General features: G+C 42.3%; 1 pseudogene; it reads right to left on the bottom strand.

Annotated features, from left to right (window-relative positions):
• Nucleotides 1–2,453: 2,453 nt before the first annotated feature.
• Nucleotides 2,454–2,752, bottom strand: LOC116900170 (annotated as a pseudogene).
• Nucleotides 2,753–15,049: the final 12,297 nt, after the last annotated feature.

Raw genomic sequence — 15,049 nt, forward strand, 5'->3', positions numbered from 1 at the left:
TGTGGAGCTGTCTATGAAGAGTGGTCTAACCTGGGTCACCGTGCCCAGATTAAAGGCATACACACCCCCAAGCAGTAGAGTGCTCTGGGAAGCTGAGGCATCTCCCCAGTCCCTGATAAAGTTTCAGACTCCTCTTTGCTGTCTCCCAATGAAACCCTGCGGGTTGCGTTTCTAGTTTTCTGTAAAGGTTTTCAAACACTTCTTTATTTCCAAACACGTATTCGTGAAAGACTAGATTTTCCTCATTTGCTTGAACCAAAATAACACATTTACCACATATTGGATGCAGACAAGGCATGAGAACACAGCTGTTTTCTGTTAAGCCAGATGTGAAATTTCTCAGAAAATGTAAAGATGACAATTTTTTTTTTACTAAATTTGTTTAATTTTGATTTTTTTAAACACTTATTGTGGTGACGTATCACATGCTAATTACTTTTTTAATGAATCAGTAGGTAAATATTTTCAACAATTCTCCACTATATATTTCAAATATAAAGGTTCAGTAACTCTTGGGAACAAAAAGTTATTGAGATCATATTTTTAAAGCTCAATAACAAGATTTTTTTAAGACCAAAATCTTAAGAGCAGTAATATACTGGAACCCATTATTGCTATTAAACTGCCTTCTCGATATGTCCATATCCCTAGATTTGTGCTGCTCTCAGAAGAAGCAGAGAAGTTTCTTCTGCTCTGGACAGAAGTCAGTGCAGAAACTCATAACTGGTAAAAGTAGTGAGAATACTGTTGTGTACTCTGCCACAAGCGGGGCATCTATACCAAGCCCCACCCAGCTAAGTCTCAGGGCATGAAAGAAAGAGAGAAAGAAGAGCTGGACGTAGGCAGGTGATGGCCGCTGAGGAAAGGAGACTCCTCCATTTGGGGTACCACTACCTCTGATAAATTGCCCGTGCTCCAGTAGGTGGCCCACACCCAAATGCATATGAGTAGCAGTAATTGGACTCAGGACTCAGTGAGTTATTTTACTGAGAGAGAGAGAGAGAGAGAGAGAGAGAGAGAGAGAGAGAGAGAGAGAGTTGGGAGAGGGTTGTGTTGGGGATCAGGAGACTTGGAGTGGGAATATGGGGGTAGATATGATCAAACTACATCATATATATGCATGACATTCTCAAATAATAAACACCACGCACATTTTTGAAAAAGAATTTTCTGGTTGAGTCTTTAGGGACTCTTGCATATCAGGTCTCCTACATACAGAATTATGTCATCCGCAACACAGGTGATTAGGCTTCTTCTTTCCCTGTGTGTATCCCTTTTGCTTGCTTCTCCTACACACGATTGCTCTGGCTAAGCTTTCAGCAGCATACTGAATAAGAGTTAAGAAGATAAACACTCTCATCTTGGTCCTGATAAGTGGAAACGCTTTGATTTCCCCCTCATTTCAGAAAACGCTGGCTTGTCATGAATAGCTTTCGTTACATTGAGTTTCAGACTTTTTTGTTTTTCCGTCAGGGTCTCAGAGTTTAGTTTTGTCTCTCCTGAAGCTCGCCTTTCATAGATCAGATTGTCCTCTACCTCACAGAGATATGCAGGACTCTGCCTCTTAAACGCTGGAATTAAAGGCATGCTTCACCACACCCTGAGCTTCAGGACTTTTACCAAGCAGCAACATAGGATTTTATCAGAAGCCTGTTCCGTATCTACTCAGGTGACCCTGTGATTTCTGCCTTCGAGTTCATTAGTGAAATTTGCAACATTGTTGATTTAGATCTATTGAGTCTTACGTCCATCTCTGAGATAAAAACCAACTTGATCGTGATGAATGATCTTTGTTATGTTATCTTAGTCAGTGTCCTACTGCTGAGAAGAGACACCATGACCGCAGCAATTCTTAGAAAGGAAATCATTTAGCTGGGGCTTGCTTTACATTCCAGAGGTTTAGTTGATCATCAGCATGGCGGAAAACGTGGAAGTACACAGGCAGACGGGGCGCAACAACTGAGAGTCTTCAATTCAGATCTACAGACAACAGGAAGCAGGGGGGGTGGGGGGGGGGGTGGGGGGGGGGGGGGGGAGGAGCCGCTGGGCCTGGCTTCTAGAACCTCAGAGCCCACTCCCTGTGACACTAACAAGGCCACACCCACTAATACTTCTAAGTAGTGCCACTCCGGGATGACTAAGTATCTTGCTATTGGAAGGTTTGTTGTCTGTTTTCATTATGATGATGATTATGATGATGATGATGATGATGATGATGATGATGTGTGTGTGTGTACACATTGTGTGTGTAGATCAGGTGACAACTGTGCAGGATTAGTGTTCGCTTCCACCTTTACATATACTGAAGTCACCAGGCTACTTGGCAAATACTTTCACCCACTGAGCAAGCTTGCCAGGCCCGGATCTTCCCTCCCCCTCCCTCCCTCCCTCCCTCCCTCCCTCCCTCCCTCCCCTCCTCCCTGAGCTTGATCACAGTCCTCAGTGGAAACACTTCAGGCTTTGCCGTTTAACATATTCTCCATGGCTCTTGGGTCGTCTCATCAGCACTCAGATTGAGAGACATGTTCTTCTCTTGGCCAAAAGCATAGTGGGGCCCAGAGCTTGAGTTACAACTCCGAACATTCGCAGATTAGAATGGGCAGTCGGGGTGTGCCTTCTTTAGCTCCAAGTGCCATTGCTGGATGAAATTCCTCCCACCCTGGCTGCCTGGGGAACTCTGGCATAAGTGAATGCGAATCTCACGCAATGCCCGCTTCGCACCGACCACTGGGCTTGCAGCGGCGGCCGCCATCTTTGCTAGCAAAGGAGCACCCAGATGCTCTTCTTGTCTCTCTCTGTCCTTTGGTATCCCTACTGTTCTCATCCGCATGAAGACGACAAGCTAACCTTAGCTTACTATAACATTTTTACTCCATAAACCTCTTTAATTAAAAAACAACAACAAAAACTTCTTATAATATTTAGCCAAAAGCACGAGACATATTGTAAATAAAAATATAACGTATATTTAAATTATGCTTGTGGGTTTTGCAAGTTTATTAATTCTTTGAGAGTTTCATCTATATCTTTATTCTCTAAGCTTTTTTTTTTTACTTTTGAAACCAGAAAGGAAAGAGAGAAACGATATAATTATAATCTCAAAAGAAAAAAAAAAGCTAAAATCAGATGTTATAGGACATATGACTAGGTCACTAAGACCCAAGAGCAAACTTCCATCAGAAACAAAGAAAACCAGGAAATGTCATTTGATAACTTAAAGTCCTTTGGGTGTGGATGTCCAAAGTAGTAGTCCATATGCAGTGAAAGATTTCTTCAATAATAAAGGAAAAATAACATTTCCAACAAGCAAAAACTAAGAGAATTAGTTACTTGTGCAGTCACTAAAGTACTATTTAAGGGGAAAAGCAGAGATTTTGAACATAATGAGAATAATAAAGTCAAAACAATCAAATCTATGAGTGTTCACTGGGTAGACGATGATACTAATTGCTTTTTATTTTTAACATCTGAGGAGATTCTGAACAATTGTGTATTAAAAGGGAGAAATGAGAAGTGTTAAATATTTCTAACATTTTACCATTTTCTGGAAAGAAGGTAAAATTTATAATAGATATTAGATTTTTGATAAACAAAAATATCTTGTAAGAATTAAGGTTACATTAAGAGTTTAATAAAATAATAAACGATCCCCCAATTAGTCATGGTCCAAATACAGTGAGATTGAATCCATCTAATAGGCAGACAAATTTGAATTAATTCAAGAGAATTTTATTGACAAGAGAATTTTATTGAAAAAAAAAACTATTTCAGAGGTCAGTGACTCATTTAGGTAATCAAATGCTTAAATAACTCCAGCTTATATTTTATCTTTTATTTTACCATTTTATTGTTATTTCTGGGTTGTTTTCCCCAAAGACTAGGTTAAAACTACTGAATGTCATGCAGCATTTATGCTATTCTTAGCTAAAAATAAAATGGCATCCAACCTTCTCGAAGTAACCGAATGCCACATAAACCAGTTACACAGCCAGCTCATTTACACTGAATGGGTAATTTACTCCGTCTGCAATTTATGCTAATTAAGGAAGGATTACTTTGTTACCATTTACATAATCGCACAAGTGTCTCCTTCTCTGAATGCCATTCTCATCTTGAGTCTCCATTCTTCTCCACTATTAGGCTCTTGAGAACACTTCAGATACTGTCATCTTTTTGTTGTGCTTTTTGCTGGCAGAGTAACTGAGTTAAGAAAGTATTAAGAACATACAGGATTTCCTTAACTTAATAAGTTATAGGATTGCCTCAGTTTTCTCTTGCTGCGATAAAATTTACAGAAGAAAGCAACCCGAGAGAGAAAGGGTTTATTTTGACTTACAGGTCCAGTGGAATCCAGGAAAATAGGGCAGTGGGCAGGGAAGGTGTGGCTGAAAGCTCAGGAAGTAGCTGGTCACATGGCATCTATACAGTGGGAACAGAGAACAATGCCTCCTACTGCTCTCTTCTTCTTCTTCTTCTTCTTCTTCTTCTTCTTCTTCTTCTTCTTCTTCTTCTTCTTCTTCTTCTTCTTCTTCTTCCTCCTCCTCCTCCTCCTCCTCCTCCTCCTCTTCCTCCTCCTCCTCCTTCTTCTTCTTCCTCTTCTTCCTCCTCCTCCTCCTCCTTCTTCTTCTTCCTCTTCTTCCTCTTCCTCCTCCTCTTCTTCTTCCTCCTCCTCCTCTTCCTCTTCCTCCTCCTCATCCTCTTCCTCCTCCTCATCCTGCTTCTTCCTCCTCCTCTTCTTCTTCTTCACCCCCCCATACAAGATCTGAACCAAGGAATAGTGCCAGAAACAGTGAATAGGCATAGTGTTTTTAAATGTAACAGGTGCTTCTAAATCCCATCACGTTGACACTTAACACTCTCACAGTTGACATTCTACTTAAATTGTATCTTAAAGAAAAGTAGACAGCTACTCCCATTTTCTTACTCTCAAAACTATGTCGGGTCTGGCAGCTCAGAGTTTCAATGTACTGTTTTTTCTTACAGAGGACTCAAATTTAGTTCCCAGCACCTACACGGAGGCTCACAGTCACCTGTAACTCCAGCTAGTGGGGATATACTATCCTCTTCTAGCCTCTGGGGGTAAACAGGCATAGATATGTGGTTGCAAGGTATCCATCAGAGAAGACCACACAGACAAGGCTTCAGCCAATAGAAGGTCTTTATTAGTTGGTGATTACAACAGTGGGAGTTTAGGACCCAAGTGCTGTCTTGAGCCTTTCTCAGGGTGAGCTTTTAAGCACAAGAACCATATCCTGGTTGACACCTCAGTTAGTAAGAATAGTCAGGCAGAAGCAGAACTACAGAAGCCCCAAAGCAAGGTTAGGACACTTAGGGATTTTCACAGAATTATGAACTTTGATGCATTGAGTCTTTTTCCCAGAATTACAAACCTTGATGCAGGGCTGGAGAGATGGCTCAGTGGTTAAGAGCACTGACTGCCCTTCCAGAGGTCCTGAGTTCAATTCCCAGCAACCGCATGGTGGCTCACAACCACCTGTAATGGGATCTGATGCCCTCTTCTGGTGTGTCTGAAGACAGCTACAGTGTGCTTATATACAAACCTTGATGCAGTACTGCTGCCTATGTGCAGGGTTCCAAGGCTTGAATGGTACTTCCTTCAAGGTACTGGTTGTGTTAAGATGGTGTAGTAATGTACATATACACATGAAATACAAATAAATCTTTTCTAAAAGTTAAAATATAAATTAGTGCTATGCTACATACAGTTTCATGAGTTTTACATGTAATTATTCTTTAATTAAATCTTAATAAAAATATTGGTAGCATTTATGAGATGCACATATGAATGTATGTGTTATGCACATATATTTATCAAAACCAAGAAAAAGCACACTTTGCAATCTGGAACATCCTCACCGGCCTGGGAATGCCTGACCGCACTGGGGAAAAGCAGATTTTAGCGTATAGGTTCACAAACACCTTGACAGATACAGCCAGAGAAAGTGGATCACCAACTTTCTAGATAGTCCTTGACTCCATGTGGGTAACACACGAAGTTAATTGTCACATCTTGGCAGTGTTATTTAGAATCTGTGTCTACTGAAATGATTCTATATACACAGTTTAAAGCTTCACTTACAAGGGTGGTCCTGGTGGGGTGGGGGAGGGGGAAGCAGGCCTTTATTGCCATCTGTGTATCCCACTTACCAAATGTCAGTTTTGAGATAATCCAAGACCTAAAACTCTGATTCATTTTGGCACTAATTTGGTTTTGTCAATTAAAAGTATTTCTCTAGGCTCGACTTCTCCTTTTACAAATTGTCTCTGAGTTTGTGTATTAAAGTAACTTGATGTTCTGTAACAAAAATGTTTCTGCAAATCCAAAGAGCTGGTACTCTTCTTCATTAAAACGTTCTCATATGGGGGCCGTACAATGGTACAATGGCTCGGTGGGCAAACGTGCTTGCCGCTCATTCGTGACAACCTGGGTTGCAGTTCCAGAACCCATGGTGGAAGTAGTGGACTGAGCAATGAAAAGTGTCCACAGACACACACACACACACACACACACACACACACACACACACACACACACACACACCTCACACTCACCCATGCTCATACACATACACACTCACACACTCATGAACACACACACTCACACAAATACACACTCACACACATACACACTCACACACTCATGTACACACTAACTCACACACACACACTCACACACTCACACACTCTACTAAGAGCCTCCCCACAAATCAAGGCCTAAATATAAGGCATGCACAGAGCTCAGCAGGCTTCACCATATGTAAAAGGTATTCCTTTTATTGCTCATTATATCCACAAGTTGTTGCCTAGAAGTTGCTTTTCCAAGATTTTTCCACTAACATTTGCATCTGCTCTCATGGCATTTCCCCACCCAACATTGTGTTGACAACGTGCTTCCGAAAAGCAATGGAAAATGTAGCTTATCCCACTGGAGTCTTCAGGTCCAGCCAGAGTACCAAGGGGATCTGGTATACAATCTAGACATGAGTAGTGGCAATGATGACACCAGCGCCCAAGGATCCAGGTGACCGCTCTCTAACAGTGAAAAGACCAAGCTCGACACGAGAGCTAAATTCGCAGACATGGGAGCAACTCCAGGCAGGGAGTTCTTTAAGGGATTCTGCTAAATTGCAGTATCTGTAAACCATCCAAATTCAAAGTCATTGCCAGGAGAACCATCGATGGTAAAAAGTGCTAAACAGCGAAGTAAAGGAGAAGATATTGGAGAGTTGTGTCAATGGAGAAGTGTCATTGAGATAGCACCAGAAAAATAATGTAACACACACACACACACACACAGACAGAGAGAGAGAGAGAGAGAGAGAGAGAGAGAGAGACACAGAGAGAGACAGACAGACAGAGATAGAGAGACAGAGAGAGACAGACAGAGAGACAGACAGAGAGAGAGACAGAGAGACAGAGACAGAGAAACAGAAAGACAAACGAGAGAGAGAGAGAGAGAGAGAGAGAGAGAGATAGCAGTGTGGGCATGAGGCCTAACAAATGTGACAGCTCTGTTCTATGACTGTAGGAAAGTCGAAGTTTAACTTTTATGTTGATGGCTATGGTGAAGAGCAGTAAGTCAGAAAATATCGTGTGTACATGTAAGAATATCAGGCCTAGAAAAGTGTCCTATTAGGCTGGAGGGGGGGTGAGGTTGGGGAAATAGCAAATAGAGGCAACTAACAGTGTATGACTAATAAAAGAAAAAGAGATATAAAAAATAAAAGAAAAAGAAGAAAGAGGATTAAAGACATAAGCTGCTGATGGGACGTGCATGTTCACCCCCATGGTTCTGCAGACCCCTTGCTACAAAAATGTAACAGTGATCAAATCCTTAAACTTGACCTTCTGTGTTTATGATGAGTTTGTGAAGAAAGCATGCAGGGGGTGCTGTTATCAAGGATTCATGGAGTGAAAGACTAAGCCACAGCCTAGAGATGGTTTAGCTTTTGTGAAACGAAGTTGATGGGCTCCGCCGATGGGATTACTCTCCTAATTCTCAGAGAACCGTTGTTTCTTTCTGCCTCAGGGCATCAAATAGGCTGAACGCCTCAACACTTCAAAAAACATCCCACAGATACTGACAGCATTCTGGCTCCTGCCTGCCTTCTCCAGACTGGAAGCTGGCACTTGGCTGAAAGCTGGTTCTTACTATCACACTCCTTGGCACGTCTCCATCCACATTTAACTGGAAAACACCACACACACACACACACACACACACACACACACACACACACACACACATGAAGTTTGGATGAAAATGGTCCTCATCAGCACATAAGGAATAGCACTATTTGAAAAGATTAGGACGAGTGGCTTTGTTGAAGGAACTGTGTCACTGAGGGGTGGGGTTTGGGTTTTCAGAAGCCCAGGCCAGACCCAGTAGTTCTCTCTCCGAGCCTGTGGCCTGCTAATCCAGATATAGAACTTACTCAGCTCATTTTTCCAGCATCATGTCTGTCTGCATACTGCCATGCTGCTGAGAGAGAGATAGATAGATAGATAGATAGATAGATAGATAGATAGATAGATAGATAGATAGATAGATAGATAGAATGCTCTTAGGTATGGTGGAAAAGAAGGTTTATTGGTTTATTGTAGATATAAGGGGAAAAATGGCCAGAGGCCTCTAAAAGGCTGAACTGGGCCATGAGAGGAGAAAGAGGGAGGAAGAACAAGAGAGGAACCAGGAGCCAAGAGAGAGGAGTTAACCAAGAGACTAAGAAGCAGTGGCCAACAGGGCAAGAGATCAAGCATAGCCAAAAATGTTTGGGTTATCTAGGGAAAGGAAGCTGAGGGAAGGGGTCCAGTCCTGTCAATGAGCTGGAGATTATAGGGTAGGGGGTGGGGTATGCCAGCCAGGATGTTCTTGTAATAGGTAGTTGCTAAGAACCTGGTGGTCAGGTTTGGTATGTCAAATGCACACCTCAGTTAGCCATTTGTCCTGAGCTTGAGACCTAACACCTTCCAACCAGGAAGATAATGGACTAAACCTCTGAACTATAAGCCAGTCCCAATTAAATGTTTTCCTTAATAAGAGTTGCCAGGGTCATGATGTCTCTTCACAGCAAAAGAAACCACAACTAAGACACAGACACAGACACAGACACAGACACACACACACACACACACACACACACACACACACACACACACACACACTTTAAGAGTTCTATGCCCTTTCCTACACTAAAATAAGATATGAAATCCTTTACTATTCCTTTTAATGGTAACTCCAATCTCTTGCTGCTGCCCATGGGATAGGAAAAATCCCCTCACAATGAAATATTTTTTCCATTGGAATTCCAAAGGAGTATCTTTGTAAGGGACTAAAAATTATCTCACCTAGCCAAACAAACTGAGTTATTACAAAATGCAAGGGCAAACACCACTGTCGGCCAGTTTTCCCTGAAATCCAATCTTTGATCCTGAAAGTCTATCAAAGCTCAAATCCTTTTGGAGAACTTATACAAAGGGCACATGTCCTTGTTTTCCTTGGCTTTCTACTTTCAGGGTAAATAGCCCCCCTTATGAAATGGCTGGTAAGTGTAGCTATTTGCCTCCAGGGAACAGGAACCGTATCTAGCCGTCGGATCCTCGAGTTTCATACTTCTGATAAGTTACTGACCACCCACTTTGCTTGCCTTCTTTTAGCGCAGCTGTGTTTCCTCCACACCCAAATATGGCCCGAGTCCTGATCTACACAACTACAGCTGTTGTCTGGCCAAGTCTCTCTTCTACAGTCTCCACCCTTCCAGGGCCTGGGGTCAAGGCAGAAACAGTGAGGAATAGCAAAAAGAGTGCTGGAAGCCTGGGGCCTCGAGCTTGGTCTGCGGCTGACATCACCAGCATTGCTATTTCATTAAGGCTGATCGCATTTGTGATCCTTTGTTTTCCTGACGACATCAGACTAGTTGTCACTAGCATCCCTTCCCCTTCTAAATTCTGATTTTAGAGCTGGAGAGATGGCTCCTCAGGTACCCTGCCACTTCAGCTCCAACCTGGGGCCCACGATGTGAAGGAAGAAGAGAACTAACTGACTTCTGTGCATGCTATAAAGAAATATACGTAATCCTTTCTTTTAATTCTGATTTTAATGCTATTTTCTTGGTTCCACTGTTTCTAGAAGGGAATTTCTTATTGCTGTGACAAAATGCTTAGTGAACGTATTTAAGATGGCCTTTACTTTGGCTCACCCTAGGAGGCAACAATTCACCATGGCCGAGGGGCAAGAGCATGAAACAGTGTTGCTCCTTCAGTCAGAGAGCAGAGAGAATATGCTTGGGTCGGCTCTTTTCCTTCTTCTTATTCAGGGCAAGACCCCACTCACAGAAAGTGCTACACACACCCAGTGTGTTTCTCCCCATCTCTGTTCAGCAGCTCTGGGAAACAGCCTCACTGAGAGGCACAACCAGGAGCAGACTTCTACATCTAAATCTAGTCAAGCTGGAGGTAAAGAGTAGCGGTGAGGGAGGGGTCCATTACCTGGCTGATGCCTTTCTGAAGAGAGACTCAGCAAAGGAATTCTAGTCTTATCCATCATTGCCCCCAAAAATGTTTGCTGAAAGCCTTCTGCCTTCCAAGCGGATGCTAACTAGACCTTAAGTGTTAATTAACTACATTTGCTTTGTAAATTCCCAAATTGCTTTTTTCCTGTTATTTTTGTCGAGGAAAAATTCAATTCACATGATGAAAAAAAAGTCTATTTTATTTTGAATATTAAATTATTTTACTAGATTTATTTACTTTATGTGTATGAGTACACTAATGCTGTCTTCAGACACACCAGAAGATGGCATCAGATCCCATTACAGATGGTTGTGAGCCACCATGTGGTTGCTGGGAATTGAACTCAGGACCTCTGGAAGAGCAGTCAGTGCTCTTAACCACTGAGCCATCGCTATAGCCCCCACCCTTTTACTACATTTTAAAAATGTAGTTGTGTAGGGCACATGTGACAGGACAAAGGACAACAAGGGAGTGGTTCTCTCTTTCCATCACATGGGGCCTGTCCATCAAATTCAGGTTGTCTGGTTTGTGTCAGCAAACCTCTCCTACCCACTGAACCACCTCACCGACCCCCACATTCTCCATCTTAAAGAAATTAACTCAGTCAGGCATTTCATACATGCTTACGATCACAGTGCTTGGAAGGTAAGGCAGGACAGTTACAAGGTTGAGGCTGGCCTGAGCTATCTAGTGAGTTCCAGTCTAGCCTGGGCTACAGAGTAGTTTCTGTTTCAAAAGCAAACAAGTGGGAAAAAAGAGAACAATTCAGCGTGTTCAGTACGCACACGACTGCCACCTCTTTCAGGTCTCGAGAAAATTCCATAACCAGCAACCCCCCCCACCTCCCCGCCCCCACTCTCTTAAATATCAGTATCCTTTCTATATCTGGATCCACACATTCTGGATTCTTCAGAGATGGGATCTCCTTGCAAGTCTTTCCTCAAGCTTAATGTTTTTGAGGGTTCACCACATAGCAGTGTGTGTCTGTATTTTATTATTTTTATGATCAAATAATATTCCATCGAATGTCTCTACTTCAGTTCCTTTCTTATTGTTCTATGGGACATCTGGGCTGTGTCTACCTTTCATCTGTCAGGAATACTGCTGCTGTAAACATGTGTAACACATCAAACTATTATCAATATCTAGTCAATGTGACTCAAATACACAGCTTAGGCCCAGGACTTCTTATGAATACCCTTGGCAGGCATTTGACTATCTTCCTGAACTGGTTTCAATCAAAACCCCGGTACTGTCATCAAATTTCTGATTTCTCTCCCTTCTTTGTTCCTGGTTTTATTACTCGGTAAATCAAGAAAGTATATGGAGTGTCTCCTAAGCCTTGCTACACTGCTGTAAACATCCACATCTAAAACTAGAATCTGAGATAACTCTCTGTGGTCAATGCTACATCACTTCCCGTCATGTAAACAAGGAGCTATTAGCATCGGTCAGAGAAAAGACCGTGATGTTAAAATGTTTCCAGCTGACCATTTACAGCAGAGTGAAGACTGGAATTGCCTGAGTATCTCTACTTGGATCAATTAGGGTAGCAAGTGCATGCCTGAGTGCGCACACACACACACACACACACACACACACACACACACACACATCACAGATTCTCAGTCTTTTCCTCACCTAAAGTCTTAGGTTTTTATGATTCACTAATTCACAATTCTTCAACTGTCTCTAAATAAGTCGTGCCATGGCCTGAAAATAATGTAAAAAAAAATTTCTGACTGGCGAGTAGAGTCTGTCTTTACATCTCACTGAAACCCTTTCAAGACATTGACTGCTCCAGTCATGTTCTGTCCTTCCAGTCAGGGTGTATACTTCACTCACAGAGGCAGCTGCCAGTTCGTGGGAACTGCTTATTTGAATTAAGACTTTAAACCAGATAGAAACTAAATGATCGCCCAGGAGTTAAATACAATCTGGCTGCAAATACCTAAGTTTATAATCAATCAGTCACCAGCAGACCAAGCTTTCTGCCATGCCCGTTCTTGGGAGAAATCATGTACTAGATTTAATTTTTAAATGTTCAATCTTTAAAAAAAAAATCACTAGAGGCTAGGAATGATTGAACAGCATCATGCTATCTCTTAGATGTCTGAGAATGATTAAGAAAAGTAAGCTAATTTACATTTCATCTACTTTTTTGAGGTTAGATTTTCATATTGTGATTCTTTCAAGACTGAAGTGCTGCAAGGGAGGTAGGCAGAGGCCCTGAGTTGCTTGGTGGTGAGACCCGGTTTCAAAGCCCGGAAGCAACCAGACATGGCGATGTGTTTATAATACAAGTACTTGAGGTGCGGCGGCAGGAAGATCAGGTGTTCAAGGCCAGCCTCAGCTATGTAAGACTCAAAAACAAAACAGTGAAGAACTAATACCTCAACTAATAATACTTTCCACTTGGGGAGCTGTTTGCAAATATCTTCTCTCCCATCAGTTTCCTCACGTGAGGAAACTGTGCAAGATTTACAGTTGCTCATACCTGCACACAGGGTTAACTACCTTGAGACTTCGCTGCTCTGGCAGGGGTGTGTTGGTGGGGAGCTTCAGTGTTAGACAAGGTTAAAGATACAGAATCTCAGGCTCGACCCTAGCCCTTCGGCATCAGACTCTGCATGAAGAAAGACGGATAGCTGTCTTCTGAGAGACTTTGCCAGAGCCCTACAGCTAACCATCCCTGCAGCACAGGGACCCCAATGGAGGAGTTAGAGAAAGGACTGGAGCTGAAGGGGTTTGCAACCCCAAAGGAAGAACAACAATATCAACCAACCAGACCCCCAGAGCTCCCGGGGACTAAACCACCAACCAAAGAGTACACATGGAGGGGCCCATGGTTCCAGCTGCATATGTAGCAGAGGATGGCATTGTCTGGCATCAATAGGAGAAGCTCTTGGTCCTGTGAAGGCTCATTTCCCCAGTGTAGGGGAATGCCAGTGTGTTGAGGTGGGAGTGGTTGAGTGGGAATGGAAGCACCTTCATAGAAGCAGGGGGAGGGGAGGAAAGGGGGGAGAAGGGGATAACATATGAAATGTAAATACATAAAGTATCCAAGAAAAAAGAAAAGATGGAGTATCTTGCCCTGGGAACTTCAGTGATGAATCTAGGGCTAGAACACACGTACTTTATGTGTTTGCAGGTTACCTCTGTCAGCTAGCTATTCCGAATTATAATAAACAATAGCATAAATGTCAGGGAATGCTCTCAAAAGAATCAATTTGGCGTTTCCATTGTGGCCAGTATAAGCCATCAACTACATCAAACTACATCAAAACATCCCAGAGCTGAGAAACAAGGCGTGTGTGACGGGTATTTGTCAGTCTTAGCATCAATATCTGTTAGCACCGAGAAAAATAAAATCAACTTCATTTTCTTTAACAAATAAATAGCTTCCAGTTAAATAACGAGCAGGAATTAAACAGGAAACCAGATATCAAAAATAAGTGGCAAGTAAGCTTGTTTACCGGAAGCTCTGCTTGGAATGCGTAGCATTTTCCCAAAATCAAGCTTGTGTGCTTTTTGTTGTTTTGTTTGCTCGTTCTTAACAAAGATAACGCTTGCTGCGCAAGACGGTTCATGCCTTTAAATCCAACACATGGGAGGCGGCAGCAGGGAGACCTCTGTTAATACAAGGCCTGCCTGGCCAGCTCACAGAGTAAACTCCAGGCCAGGGTGGGATACGTAGTAAGACCTTATCTTAAAATAAAATAAAATGCTTTCCTTCCAGTTCCTCCTTGTCACAGGTAAACTATTAACAAACCCTCCACTCTGAACAAAAGCCATGCTCCCCGTTTAGTTCAGAACGATGCTTCCTTCTATGATCAGATAGATCTAAAGAGAATTCTTTTTAAAAATCCGGATACAAGGACTGGAGAGATGGCTCAGTGGTTAAGAGCACTGACTGCTCTTCCAGAGGTCCTGAGTTCAAATCCCAGCAACCACATGGTGGCTCACAGTCATCTGTAATGGGATCTGATGCCCTCTTCTGGTGTGTCTGAAGACAGCTACAATGCACTTATATATAATAAATAAATACATCTTTAAAAATATTCAAATACAAAAAGAGTGATGATGTATTAGTAGAGTAATAATTGGGTCTGATAGGGTTCAACTACTAGAAAGTAGGGTTTTCTAGGAACAATTCCTAATTCCAGGGCAGGTGTGTTAGTGGAAGAGAGGAGATGTGAGGGAACAAACTTGGAGCCGATAATAAAAAGAGGTTAAACTTCTAAAATGCTTACCCTTTCATTGTTTTCCCTTGTTTGTATTATTTTAAGGATTTATGCTATTTTTATTTATATGTGTGCATTGATGTCTGTAGATTCCAGAAGAGGGTGTTGTTAGGTCTCAAACCTGAGAAAATGTCTAACCGAAGTGCTTATTTAGCCTATCAAAGCAGACCTGACCGCCAGGTTCTCTCGACACTGCTCAGTCTCTACCTTTATAAGGTATGACTGCCATACTCAGCCTTCTACCCTGAAATCTCCAACCAAGGGGCTGGGGT

The sequence above is a fragment of the Rattus rattus genome, chromosome 5 (genome assembly GCF_011064425.1).
Source record: "Rattus rattus isolate New Zealand chromosome 5, Rrattus_CSIRO_v1, whole genome shotgun sequence".
In the NCBI taxonomy this organism is placed as follows: domain Eukaryota; kingdom Metazoa; phylum Chordata; class Mammalia; order Rodentia; family Muridae; genus Rattus; species Rattus rattus.